The sequence below is a fragment of the Panthera tigris genome, chromosome A2 (genome assembly GCF_018350195.1).
Source record: "Panthera tigris isolate Pti1 chromosome A2, P.tigris_Pti1_mat1.1, whole genome shotgun sequence".
Lineage (NCBI taxonomy): Eukaryota > Metazoa > Chordata > Mammalia > Carnivora > Felidae > Panthera > Panthera tigris.
The window spans coordinates 82,058,882-82,073,448 of NC_056661.1; the positions used below are offsets into that span (position 1 = coordinate 82,058,882).

The 14,567-nt window shown below is 34.9% G+C and overlaps 1 protein-coding gene and 1 pseudogene across 1 annotated transcript in view; both read right to left on the reverse strand.

The window, feature by feature from the left end:
- The window catches only part of MAGI2 (membrane associated guanylate kinase, WW and PDZ domain containing 2), a 1,321,708-nt gene that overhangs the window by 360,235 nt on the left and 946,906 nt on the right, over positions 1–14,567 (reverse strand). The window lies entirely within an intron of this gene.
- On the reverse strand, positions 56–1,582 carry LOC107179116 (annotated as a pseudogene).

Here is a 14,567-nt window from a genome sequence, read left to right on the forward strand (position 1 = left end):
AAGCACCCCAAATTAGGAGGTTTGGAGCAGAGGGGTGAGTGAGATATTTATGTGTTCAAGTGTGGTCCAGCCACTCTGCCTTCATGGGGGCCTCACAAGTATGGATGTCCACAGGGTGTCTGCACTCCTTGTACTGCACCACATGGCACCAGTGGAATGTGCACTCACACCAAGTGCGGCAGGTGACTTGAGTTGTGTCATACTCTCGGCCACAGACATGATTTCACAACCGTCTGTCCCCTTTAGATGTTTTGCTGCAGACATGGCCTGCAGTGTCTAGGGAACCTACAACCTTGCCCAAGACAAGGTAGTCTGGAGAGTTGTCAAAGTAGATATGGTCAGTCTGGGTGCCATGGCAATAGCCTTGGTGGGCTGCTGTAGAGTTGATGCCATCCTGGGTCACTGTCACCCACACAGCCCCATCATAGCACCGCTGCAGGTAATCACCTGTGTGGCATCAGCAGGTGCGCAGAGTACAGGAGCCACTTACACCATGGCAATGACACTCAAGCTTCAGAAACCACTGCACAGCTGTGCAACCAAAAAAAATTTAAATTTCTTCACACACACACACACACACACACACACACACACACATGCATTTGCTCAAACCATCAGTAAATTCTGTTCACCTGGTAATGTGTTATGTGACACATTTCTAAGAAGATCAAGCAAGCAGCATTGAGCTCCACATTTCGGTTGGTCTGGAGAGAACAGCCATAGAAGGTGCAATGTGAGAACAAGAGAATGGTGGGCAGGAACTCAGAGCTAAAACATGATCTTAAGAATATAATTCTCCAGAAACTCACAGAAACCTTGGTTAGGACTCAGACACTGGAATAAGACTAACATTTTTTTTTGAACATTTACTAACTTCCAAGGTTATAAAAAATAAGACAGGGATTCCAGTATTATCTATCAGATGACTTCACTTCCACTTAAAGACTGACAATGGTGTTCTTTCTATCTCCACAGCAGGAAGGGGCTCTATCCAGTTTCAGGTAAGTTTCGAAATAAATTTCCAACATATTAAATTGTAATGTCTTCTTTAATTCTAATTTAAAGAGGATTGGGGTTATTATATTCATCTTTAGTAACAATGTTGGTGAGCATAATAAAATTAAACACTGTCTACAGAATTTAGGCTTTAACTACATATCAGAAAGGAGGAGGAGAAAGAAAGATATAAATCCTCCATGAAGCAGAAGTGTGTGTGTGCGTGAGTATGATGTTTGAGAAAGAGCCAAGAATAGAAATTGGCTATCTACATGCTGTAATCAGATACACGATTCTTCAAAGGAATGTCACATCAAATCAAGCAATCATGATCAAAAATAAATCAGACTGAAACAACAGTGTTGACTCAGTTGACCAACTTACTAAGAGAACACTGAAATGACTTGATGGTGTTACTGCTGATTTCATGTCTGGGTCTGGAGGCTGCTTATTAAAGTTGCACACCTGAACCTGATTTTACTCTTGATATTAACTGTGCCTCACAACATCGCTCTTCCAGAAAATCCCTTCCTAACTATTAGTTTTCTTTCTCCTGTTTGATTATCTGTACCTTTTGTAATATCATGGTGACCAAAATGGCCTTAACATTCTCCTCAGCTTGATTTAACTTTAGACAGTTTTCTTCCTGACTATGGGCCTCTGGCTTCCCATTTCTTAGAGTATTTGCTTTAGAAAGTTGCAGCTGTAAATTCTTTCTCTGCCTCTGAGATGTAAATCTTCCATGACCCAGAAATGTCTTTCTCTAGAACTTGGGAGACATCCCTTCCAAATGTAATCACCAAAAAGATACCACCTCTATTTCCCAGTCTCTGTAGGAGGATAGGACCCTAATTAGATAACTGCCAATTAGCAGGCATAAGTGAATGGCTTAATCATTTTGGCCAAACTTCCCCTTCCCCCAGCCCCACAGTCCTCCAAAGATTTTCCATGAGCCTACCCCAGCATTTAAAAATCTTTTTTTTTTTTTCAGGTAAGTTGAGTTCCATCTCCTCCCCTATTGTAATAGTCTTGAATAAAGTTTTCCTTGCCTATTTAACTGTTAACTCTGCCCAGTGCAAATATTTTTTTTGACATTGGACTGGTCCATTTTCTCATCTTCGTAAATTGTTTACCCTCTTGATATCAGGCAATACTTTTCAGTTACTATTAAATCAGTAAAATATTTTTCTTTTAAATATGAGATTTAGAATCAATGTAACTGAAATGGATATTCATGACAGAGGCAGTGAAGGAGACAGACCCTGAAGAGCAAAAATAATCACAGTCTAAGATATGAAAATTTAGATAATTGAATAATACCAAGGAATAATTCAATGAAAAAGTACTCTCCCACACTTCCCCCTGAAAACACAACACACACACAGACACACACACACACACAGGCACACAAAGAAATATTAAGACATTTTAACCTAATATCACACAAACAAAATGCTCAAGGTTGATTTCTCTGCCAAGTGCAGAAATCTTACTGATATCTGATGTGAAATGCATGAGAATATCTTTAAACATAACAGCAGGATTTCAACTAGAATGCGAAGTGTTGATATTCTAGGAGGAAGCATAGCTCACATCAATGTAGCTACTAGTTTATGATGGGAGGAAAGCCAGTCTTTACAATGGACAAATCCCAAATACATGTAGAAAGTTTGATTATTGTTCATCAGATAAGTAGTTGTTTAAGAACCAGAATTCTTAAGGATAAACAAACAACCCCCCCCCCAAACAATACACAAAAAAGACATCTGAGGAACACATTGGGTTTGCTAGCTTTTCTCCTGTAAGTACAAAAGAATGTAACATTTACATTTTGTTCATAAAGATATGCCTGACTGCATTTGGTTTGCTCAGTTTTCTGACTTACCATTGTTCTTCTGATGACAAAACCTAACTGTAAAATAGAATGTATTGACCAATATCATCTAGTTTATTTGGAAACAGCAGATTGTCTAAGATTCTCCAGAGAAAATCTTCTGCTCCTTTTTCTTCTGTTAATAAGGGTAATTAGAAACATAATGGTCCGTTGTGACTGGCGGCTTCCTAGTTAGAACTTCTCAGCAGCAGCTGAAAGCTTCTCTACCTGGGTTTCTCTTCCAGCAAAGATAAATACTTCATTATCTACTTACTTCAGTCAGTTTAACTAAATTCAGCTCGAATGATCTCTCATAAAATTGATTATAAAATGTTGTCAAGTCTTTATTGAACTAAAATTAGTTATTTAGCGTGCAGGTCTGATGTTTTAATCAGTTGTTATTAGGGCAGTGAAGAGGAGTGGAGTAAAATGAAAAAAAAAAAAAAGACAAACCCAAATGTATAATCAGATCTTGTGTTTTTACTCACACAATTTCTTAATAAAAGAAAGAACATTCTAGAGACAATTAGGTTGCTGGAGTGGTTTAATTAAATCATTCAGACTGTGCCAACATTCTGTTGGCAATATTTGATGACGAGTAGCCTTAGTTTGAGGTAAATTTAGTCTTTTAATGAGATATGGACTGATCATGCTATTTTTAGGTTGGAATGGCACATGACATCATCATCCACACACGATTGGGAGAAATATTTCATGGTAATAGAACTAAAATTATTGGGAATTCATGTTTAAATAGTCTTCAGGGCATTTCTGTGGTTTAGAGAAACAAGATTTAAACTGATGGATGTTATTTCCCCTATACTCCCAAATAATATGTTCATCATTCTGCTTGATGTCCTATTGCTTAACATGACTTGAGCCATTCCTTTCTGGGGGCATTTTCTTTTTTATTGTCATAGGCAAATGTAAACCAGAGCATTGTGACTAAGAAAAGCAGACTTCTTTTTTCTGTATATTTATCTTATAACTATAAATTCTTACATAGCAATTCCTAAGTCAGCCTTCATCCAGAGTGGTTTTTCATTTTTATTCACTTAAAAAACAACATCCTGTCTAATTCTCAGGAGCCTTTGTATTGTGAAGCCTTAGTGTGCTTTTAATCCCCTCAAGGAATAGTAACAAAATGCTTTAGAAACTACAAGCAACAACAACAACAAGGACAACAACAATGAAATCACTACATTTTAGGATAGATCTGTAGTATGGGGGAAAATAAAAAAGAAAGAATAGATTGATCCCCAAGCACTTGGGAATCCTCAGTATACATCTGCAACCTTGGCATACTCAGAGGTACTGAAGATTGCAGTCTTTCAACTCCTTGCAAACCTAAAGTGAAATGTCTCAGTGTTTTACTTTGCATTTCTTTGATAACAGCTCAGTTAAATATTTTTCATGTTTATTATATTTAAATTCTTTTTTTATTGTTGTTGAATTAACTGCTGTGTCTTTTGCCCATATATTTTAGTGTTGTCTTTTTAGATAGTCTTTCCTCTTATATTATTTTAAAGATTTTATTTTTAAGTAATCTCTACATCCAACGTGGGGCTCCAACTCACAACCCTGAGATCAAGAGTCCTGTGCTCTACCGACTGAGCCAGCAGGCACCCCTAGATAGTCTTTTTTTATGTAACTTCTTCTATGCTTTCTGTTTTAATCTCTTATTTTTATCCTTGTAGATGTCTTGCTTCACTTTTAACTTGAGGAAGATATTGTCCACATACTTACACTTCCTGCTACTTCTTTCAAGGGGTAAAATTTATTACAAAATAAATCAATGACAAAAACAGATAGTTTATTTTAGATTTTATAGAATTTAAGATGCAAAACTACTTCCTCATCTATAAAAATGGGAGCAATAATACCTATAGCACAGGACTGGGGTAAGTATAACACATAGTAGGGGGGTAAAAGGGGATAAGTAGTTATAACAGATTTTCTCCATCCCTCCTTTCTAGATAGAAGGTGTAAAAAACTGCTGTTTTCTGCTTCTTCCCTTATCTTGAGTCCTGTTCATCTCTTGTACTGCAAATGTTCCTTTCTTCTCTACCTTTATTCTGACTCCAATCCTCCCATATTTGATAGAAATATTGCCTCTGCTCTCATGACATGTTTTATAATGAAGATTCTATTATATTAATTTTATTACCTACCTGTCTCTACCACTAGTGCACATTCCTTTGAGAAGTCTAGCACAGTGCTTTACATGTAGTTGTGTGGTATGGGGTGTGTGTGTGTGTGTGTGTGTGTGTGTGTGTAAGACTAGTTTTTTCCTTTATGTGTTCGGAATCTTCAACTAATATCATGCTATACAATGTTTTATTCCCTATCATGTTACAAAGTTTGCAATTATAGTATATATTTCATGTTGCAAAGCTCACATTTCAGTAGTGGTGGGTGTTATCCTAGACTTTTAATGTGTATAGCTAAGGCCAGATAAATAAATAAAAAATTACAATTGTAAGCCAATCAATTAATCTCACAATTTAAGTAACCAATTATGTAGTAATTATAAATATATATTGGTAACTGCATGAATTATTAATGTTTAAGCAGATAAATAAGTTTACTGTTCAAATACTTATATAAATAGGGGTGCCTGGGTAGCTCAGTTGGTTAAGCATCTGAATTTGGCTCAGGTTATAATCTCATGGTTCTTGAGTTTGAGTCCTGCATTGGGCTCTGTGCTGACAGCATAGAGCCTGGAGCCTGCTTCAGATTCTATGTCTCCTCTCTCTGCCCCTCCCCCACTCTCTCTCTCTCTCTTCCTCTCTCTCTCTTTCTCTCTCAAAAATAAATGAACATTAAAAAATTTTCAAATACTTATATATCTATATATACTTATATAAATGTGATATGTGCATACGAATATATTGTGATTTATATATAAATAGATAATAGATGGGAAAATATCATTAAAAGGAAGTTTTAAAAATATCATAGTAGAGTTTAATACATTATATAATTATGTAAGTAATGTATTACTTAATCAAATTTGATGTGACTTTATTATTGTTTAATTTGATTCTTTTGTTATGATATATTTTTCAAAGATCAACTTAACATGTAAACGATTCCTTTCCTCACTTGGTAACTGCAAAGAATTGGGAAGTTTTTGACCACTGAGGTCATGCTGTCCAGAAACAGGATTTTTTCCCTAAAATTTAAAATAATTTCCACAACTTTCTTCAGTTTGAAGAAGTGGAATATAGATGTAAAGGTAGCAGGATAGGCCATCCAAAATACGCCACTTGGTCTGAAGGATTATTGTGAGCTGATGACAATTAAGAAGAGGCAGATACAAGAAAAGCTCTCTGCTCTGTGTCCACCCATTTTCCTGAGGCAAGACATATATTTGTATATGGACTCTCCCCTCTTTACCAGGTACCACACAAGTTAATAACTTCAGACAACTCCGGGCCTTTTATCAGCCCAGAAACCAGAGGATTCTATACAAGAAACCTTGCTAAAACTAGCCCTTATCTACCATTTGTTTCCCCATATATTTGCCTTCCCATAGTTTGCTTAAAATCCTAGAAACTTTTAAGTCTTGTCCTTGGTCTTGTCACTTCTCTGCAAAATTATTGTTCTTTGCTAAAATGGTATATAAATTCAAGTTCTAACCACTCCTTAGAATTCCTCATCAGTGAGTACTCCACATAAATGCAGGATGCACCTATTAATAAACATCTGTTAGTTTCTCTTTTGTTAATCTTTTGCCAGTCTAATTTGCAAGGCCCCAGTCAATAAACCTAGATGGGTAGAGGAAAAAGCATTTTTTTCTTTCAGAGATTCACCTTATAACTTATATAGGCTCGGTTTCACTTTAAGTTAAAAAGTATTACTTATTAATTATACTACTTTCAGTGCCAAAAGTTACAGTAGATAGTTTCTGAGGCAAAATCCAAAATAATTCTATTCTGAAAGAAAATTGTTTTCGGTTCTGATAGTTATTTCAATAGGGACAACATCAGTCAATTAAGTATAATCTTTTTTTTAATGTTTATTTATTTTTGAGATGGGGAGAGAGAGAGAGAGAGAGAGAGAGGGAGAGAGAATGAGCAGGGGAGGGGCAGAGAGAGACAGAGACACAGAATCTGAAGCAGGCTCCAGGCTCTGAGTTGTTAGCACAGAGCCTGACATGGGGCTCAAACCCGTGGACCGTGAGATCATGGCCTGAGCTGAAGTCAGATGCTTAACCAACTGAACCACCCAGGCGCCCCTCACTTAAATACAATCTTAAAATATATGAAACTGAATACATAGTTCATAAGCCTAAGATGTGGATGGTAGTGTACTATATCTTGATCAGTTTCTCTATGAAATAAAGTAAGCTCTTTTTGTTTTATACTGAACTCCTATTCAGAACTTACCCAAGACTATTTCAAAATACACAAAGTAATTCTCATTTAAAACTACAGGAATTTAGCTGCTTTTTCAAATTGTATACTAAATGTGTCAAACACAGTTATGCAATATTAAGGAAGCATAACAATGGTAGAAAATATTTCAACATTACTTGTTAGAGTTTATCTTAAACATAATACTATTTTAGCTTTTTTAAAACAAAATATTCTTGTTTAAAAACAATCATCTTAATATGCTTTTGAAATAATTAAGCATAACACTTCATAAACCCATATTTTTACACATTAAAAAATTCTTAACAATTGTTAATTAGCCTTGCAAATGGACTTTTTTCATTTGCATATTTGACTTCCAAAAGTTTACTTAAAAACAATATGTAGACGATTGTCTATAAAAGATAATAAGACTTATTTTTAAAAAAATGTTTACTTATTTATTTTGAGAGAGAGAGAGAGAGAGAGAGAGAGCATGTAAGCATGAATGGAGGAGGGGCAGAGAGAGAGGGAGAGAGAGAATCCCAAGCAGGCTCCACACTGTCAGCTCAGAGCCTGATATGAGGCTCAACACCATGAACCATGAGATCATGACCTGAGCTGAAATCAAGAGTCAGAAGCATAACTGACTGACCACCCAGTTGCCCCAATAAGCCTTATTTTAAGATAATATCTACACAATGTGCCTGGAAAATACTTGCAATTTTTTGTTAAGTAAAATACTGTAATACACAGAGATATTAGGAATTGGTGAATAATTTCATGACACTGAAATTTAGAATCACCGTTAGTCAGAGGGTCATAGATAAAAAGTATTTGTCTAATTATTAGCTTGCTATATGTAAACTTTGAAAAATTATGTAAGTTTAAATAATTTTGGTTGATAGCTGGTTATATGAACCTGGAAATAGAGTGTAATAGTATATTAATTAACAAGAAAAAAAATGAGAGTTTTCATAAATACATTTTAATTCTCATTTATGAACAGAAGAGTTCATGACCCAGCCTCTGGATTTCTCTTACCTCCAGCTCTATTCTAACATAGATGGTAGGAACTTCCTCCAAAGAGAAAACAGGATTTAACTTTAACTTTCGTAACTAGCAGCTAGATATTTTCAATCTTGATTCATGGACAGTTGATATGTAAGTTTGATTTCAAATGTTTATAAACTGTAAATACAAACACAGAACTCACATTTTTCTTTTAAAACATGGGCATATATTAATTCCATATTTTTCTTTCTGGACTAGTAAAATATAATAAAGCAAAACACTTTTTGTTGGAAAAAATATGATTTTAAACTGTCACTGCTGGCTAATACATAGTGATTTATGAGTTTCCCATGAAGAGGAAAGATAGAATTTCATTTTCCTCAGGAAACTTGATATTAACCATTCTTATAGATTTTATGTGTTTGTATTATAACAATTAACATTTCTTTCATTTCCTACATTATATAAACAAAATTTTATACTAAGCTATTATGATATATTCATGCTTTCTTTCTCTCAGAAGAACCATTTTCTCTCATGACACACATTTTGTACTGTTATGAATTTATTGTAGCTATGGTAAGGAGAAAACTACGAGCTCTAACATAAACTTTAAGAGTAAAAGGGTATTCAAATGCCCATTTACACATAATACTACATAGCTTCCTACATTCATGACTATGTCATAATATTCATTACCACTAGGTAAAATTATACATGCTACAGGAGTTTTCTAAGTGTTTCCTTATTACGTTGTAAATTATCAGCATAGAGCACAGAAAAAAAGTCCATTAAATCCTCTTCAGAAGATGCAATGATGACTTCTTAAACATTCAGATCTAGCAATATTTTATACATTGCTTTTACAAATATACTTTAAGAAGCAGCCATTAAGGCAAAACAATGGTGCAAATTTATTTGGAAATAAATATTCTATACGCTCATTGCAGGTAGGAATTCTGTGCTCTTGAGAAAAAAGGATCTGGAGAAGACATCTAGCTTTTCACCTCCTTAAGGCCAAATTAGCATCACATGATACTCCACACACTGAGTTCAGTTAAGTAAAGGCATCTGTCAAAGGACAGTGTGCTAGAGTGAAAATAGGGGTTTGGTGGACATTTTTACTTTTATTTATTTGATTTGCCATAGGTACACAAACCTTGAAAAAGATCGAATGGATAGTAAGTCAGCTTTTGTTGAAAGGCATTTATACCTCTTTAAGTCTAAGTGATTTAGAAAATGAGTAGAGTCTTTAAGGGTTTTCTTTTTTTAACTTTTTTAAAAAGTTTATTTATTTTTTAGAGAGATGGAGATAGCATGAGTGGGGGAGGGGCAGAGAGAGAGGGAGAAAGAATCCCAAGCAGGCTCCACACCACCACCACAGAGCCCGAAAACTCATGAAACTGTGAGATCATAACCTGATCTGAAACCAAGAGTCGGACGCCGAACCAACTGAGGCATCCCAAAAGAGTCTTTAAGAGTTTTCTTATATGAACTTTACAATGCTAGAAAATTCCTCTCATGTCTTTGGGTCACAACATGAGGCTGACAGGCTCTATGGGGATGAAGTAGATTTTCCATAAGCTTTCCATAGTAGTTGAGTAGACAGTCAAGTCACTAACAATAAGTAGGTTTGGGTTGGCAAGAAAATTGAGCTATTGCATCTAACCATCCTTTGAAAAAAGATTTGCATACTGACAAAAAATATGGGACAAGTCCACTCCAACTGACTGGACCAGATAGGAAATAAAATGAAGTGCAGCTGTGTGTTTTATTGAGGTGCATTTGTGTTTTTATGTCTAATGACAGCAGTTTGGGAGCCGGTTTTCCTCCAGTATGTCACACATCACTAGTGTGATCAGAGAGGCCCCTGCTGGGAACCTTGCACTTTTGCCAGAAATGAGCTAGGACGCATATTCTTTACGGAAGCAGGGAACCTGATATGACCTGGATAGTCTGACTTTTGTGCTTTAAGTGCTTGGTGCAGACCATTGCAAACATCTCCAGGTGACTCTTTCCTCTGTCCTTACCATCTAATTCCATACACATTTAATCTCCTTTACAGCAATTATACTATACTGTAAGTATCTATTCTGCTTTTTTCTCCTTCACTATATTGGGAGTTGGGGACTGGAATTGAGGGCAAGATCCACAGCTTCTAATTTATCTTTGATACCTAGTGCCTGAGGAAAGGAGAGAGGGAGGAAGGGTGGAAATGATACTGGGTTTACTAATTAAAATCCTATTATATGCTTACTACCTACAGTGCACTGCCTCTCAAGAAGCTTAATCCTGGTCAATTAGAAAGTATAGACTTGTGTCATCCAATTTGGTAGCCATTAGTCACATGTGGCTATTGAGTATCTGAAGTGTAGCTAGTTCAAATTGAGATGTGCTATAAGTAAAATATAATCATGGAATTTTGAGGACACTAATATATATATATATATTTTTTTTTTGAGGACACTAATATATATATATATATATATGTATACATATATATATAGTAAAATTATTAAAAAATCTTTATGTTGATTACATGTTGATATAATATTTTAGATGTATTAAGTTAAATCAAATATATTAAAATTGATTTCATGTTTCTTCCTACTTCTTTTTTTTTAATTTTTAAAAAGTTTATTTATTTATTTTGAGAGAGAGAGAGAGAGAGTGCGAGTAGGGTAGGGAGAAAGAGAGAGGAGGGAGAAAATCCCAAGCAGGGCACAGAGCCCAATGCAGGGCTCAAACTTGCGAACCATGAGATCATGACCTGAGCCAAAATCAAGAGTTGGATGCTTAACTGACTGAGCCACCTGGGCACCCCTCTACTTTTTCTAATGTGGCTACTAAAAAGTTTAAAATTATATATGTAGCTCATGTTGTATTTCTATGGGAAAATACTAGTATAGACCATCTATGGATTTACTTTATAGTTAGAAACTAGGAGGGTAAAGGATGAAGATAAAATATCAACAATAATATTATTGAGTATCTACTAAGACAGGAACTGCTAGGCACACTATATATACATTATCTTATTTAATTCTCATAATTTTTTACCTTTCTTATATTTTTATTTTTTTGAGAGAGAAAATATGTGTGTGCACACACGCGCACAAGTGGGGAGGGGCAGAGGGAAAGGGAAAGAGAGCATCTTAAGCAGCCTCCATACTCAGAGTGGAGCCTGGTGCATGGCTCTGTCTCACAATAGATCAATTGTGAGATCAAGATCTGAGCTGAAATTAAGAGATAGAGCTTAACCGACTGAGCCACCCAGGTGCCCCTTATGTGTTTATAGTACCTCCCAACGATAATACTTATCATAATGTATTGTCTACAGTTTGTCTACATCTGTCCATATCCTCAACTAGACTACAGGCACCATGAGAACTGAGATCCTGTTGTTTGTTTTTCTTTTTTTTCTTCTTGATGTTATAACCTTAGCATTCAGCATGATTTCTAGTACATAGAATACTCAAAAAATTTCCTTTGAACCAGTAAACAGATACCTGAAAGAATGTGGGAAAAGTTAATCTTGTTTTATAAATGAGGAAGCTAAGGCCCGTAGAAGTTAAGAAACTTGTCTTCACTCACACAGCAGTAATTTAAATCCAAGACCACTGGATTCCAAAGCCTGTACTTTCCCACTGTATTTCAGGAGCATCAGAAAAAGATCAATTAACTCAAAGTAAATTAACTTTGAAGAACTAAGAGGGAGGTCAGTGAAGAAGATAAAACCATCAAGCCTAATCCATTTACTTTTTGGATAAAGACCTTTATTAAACATGAGTGGTTCTCAACCTTTCCGTGCATATGACTTTCTTTTTTCTTTTTTCTTTTTTCTTTTTCTTAGGATCAAACACTTTCTTAATGTCATGTTACAAGTTTTATTTTTAATATCTGTTAAGTGAGAAAATATATGCCAGAAAGCTATAATAAAAAGAGTAGTATGTATATGAATAAGACATACAGACTTAGCTACTTATTTCTTAAAAAATTCTTTTGCATGTGCTCCATCATCCTGCTCTGACCCCAGTGTATGGACCATTACTATTGAAAGAACTAAATTTTCTTGTATGTTTTACAAATTTATTATCTCTGTTGCACTGGGATCCTGGAAGGAGAATTACCAGTTAATGGAACATGTATTAAATGCAGAGGGGAAGCTGATGAACTGAGTCCAAGATCCACAAGACAGCAAAAAGAACCGCAAGAGAACTCAGTGGTGCTTCCATTTTGTGTTCACACAGCCTGCTGCTTCCACAATTTAAAAACACAAAATTATTAAAATGTGTGATGTAGATATAAGTGCAATAGGAATTGAAATATAAGAAAGAGTATTTGGAGAAGTCTTTACAGAATAAGTGAAATTAAAACTGGACCTTGCTATATTAAAACCAATAGTAAAATTGATACAAAAACAAAATTTAAAATCTGCAATGCAAAGCCACCAGAATAAATGTCTTGGTTCTCCGTGGCAGTGTTTACATTTGTCAACATATCTTTCCCCTCTTGATTAAATGATGGTGGAAGGCAAGGACTAAGTTTCATCATCAGTGTTCCCATAATAGCATTTGTTGTTGTCTTTTTTAATTCCCCAGAGTGTGGATTCTAAGTATGTTTGCTTTAAAAAAATTTAGTCTTATGTATACACTTCCATTTGATTCCTGTCTCTTGTTGGCACATAGATGATGCTCAATAGTCACTTGTTGAATAATTACATAAATAAATCCAGAATAAGTAAAAAAGGCATGGATAGAATGGAAGGATGAATTGCCCTTCTGTGAAGCAGACAGGATGCAAAGTCAGGGAAAGAAGAATAGGATTGGAAGGTATCAATGCATGAGGAAAAGTGAATAAACTGAGTAAAAGTGGATAAAGAAAATGGCAGATTCTGTGGGACAGAAGATGACATGGGCTAATGATTAGGAAGTATTTGATCAAATACTCAGTATTATTTGATAATAATACTCAGTATGCAAGGGGAATATAACATATTTGAGTTTTGGTATTTACTGGGGAAGGAAATTACAGATATAAATATAAATAACATTATTGTTAGCATAATTAAAAATGTTAACAATGATGGTCAACAACATGCAGTAAACAGATGCATGATATTGAACAAATAATGCAGAAAAAATGATCTCTCAATAGTATACATTTTTGTTATTAAACAGCATGTTACATAGAAAGCATTTCAGCAGAGATTTTGGCCATTTACTCATTGTGAGAATGGATATGGGGCAGGGCATGAAAAAATAAGCCCTATGTAACAGTACCTTTCCAAAGCTAATCAAAGGAAGGTTGAGTGATACTCTCCAGAACTTAACTGGAATAGCATATAGCATTGCACATTGCATTATGCATTAAAATGACACTGTATATCATATAAATTGAATTCACTTTAAAAAGACAACCTGGTAAACCTTGGTTCTTGAGCTTTTTTTAATTTTATCTTTGAATTTCCCAGTGTTAAAAAACATGGAATGATCAAATGTAAGGATCATCTTTTCTTGGTACTTGGAATGGTTTTGTGTGCCAACACTAAGACAGTATATATGTTAAAGCTAAAGTTTGAGAGTAGGATAGTAACTAACAATGGCTGATGGACCAACTGTGATTTACTATAAATCATAGCTCAAAGGAAAAAAAATAAATGTAAGCATTTTTATAAGTATATATTTTCTGATTAAAGTGCCAACTAATCACTTGGAGGGTGTTTTCTTGTGTTGGGTTTATATGGACCAACAAATAGCCTTAGTCTCAATTAGTATTTTCCTGTGGGGCTTTACTGACATATAAATTAGAACTTGGATAAATTTAAATATATTATGGCCATTTAATCGTCCTATAATAGAAATAGATCTTAAGATATGTATGAGGCTTTTATATATAATTATACACATCCAGCAAACCCTGATTCATGGCTTTATGTAAATGAGTGGGGGAAAGGAGCTAATATCCCAGGTAAGACTAGGCACTCTCATGATACACACTGTTATCATTATACTGGGCTGCAAATTATATCATATTTTAAAATTGTAATCTAAGTCTTGGTCCTAAGATTGGGATTTTAAAATTATTTTCTATTTTGTAATAAAATCTTAAATTAACTGGGGATAAGTCATCGTCAAGTGTGACTTCAAGGCACTGTGAGAGAACAATACATTTATCACAAGTCTACAAAATTATTGGAACTAAACTAAGTGGTATCTAAGAAGGCCTCTCTTTTATGCATTGATGAAATAAACTTTGTATATTCAGAGAAGGTCCCATTTCAGCATTCCTTGAACAATCTGTCCTTCGAGAAGGGTTATGGGTTA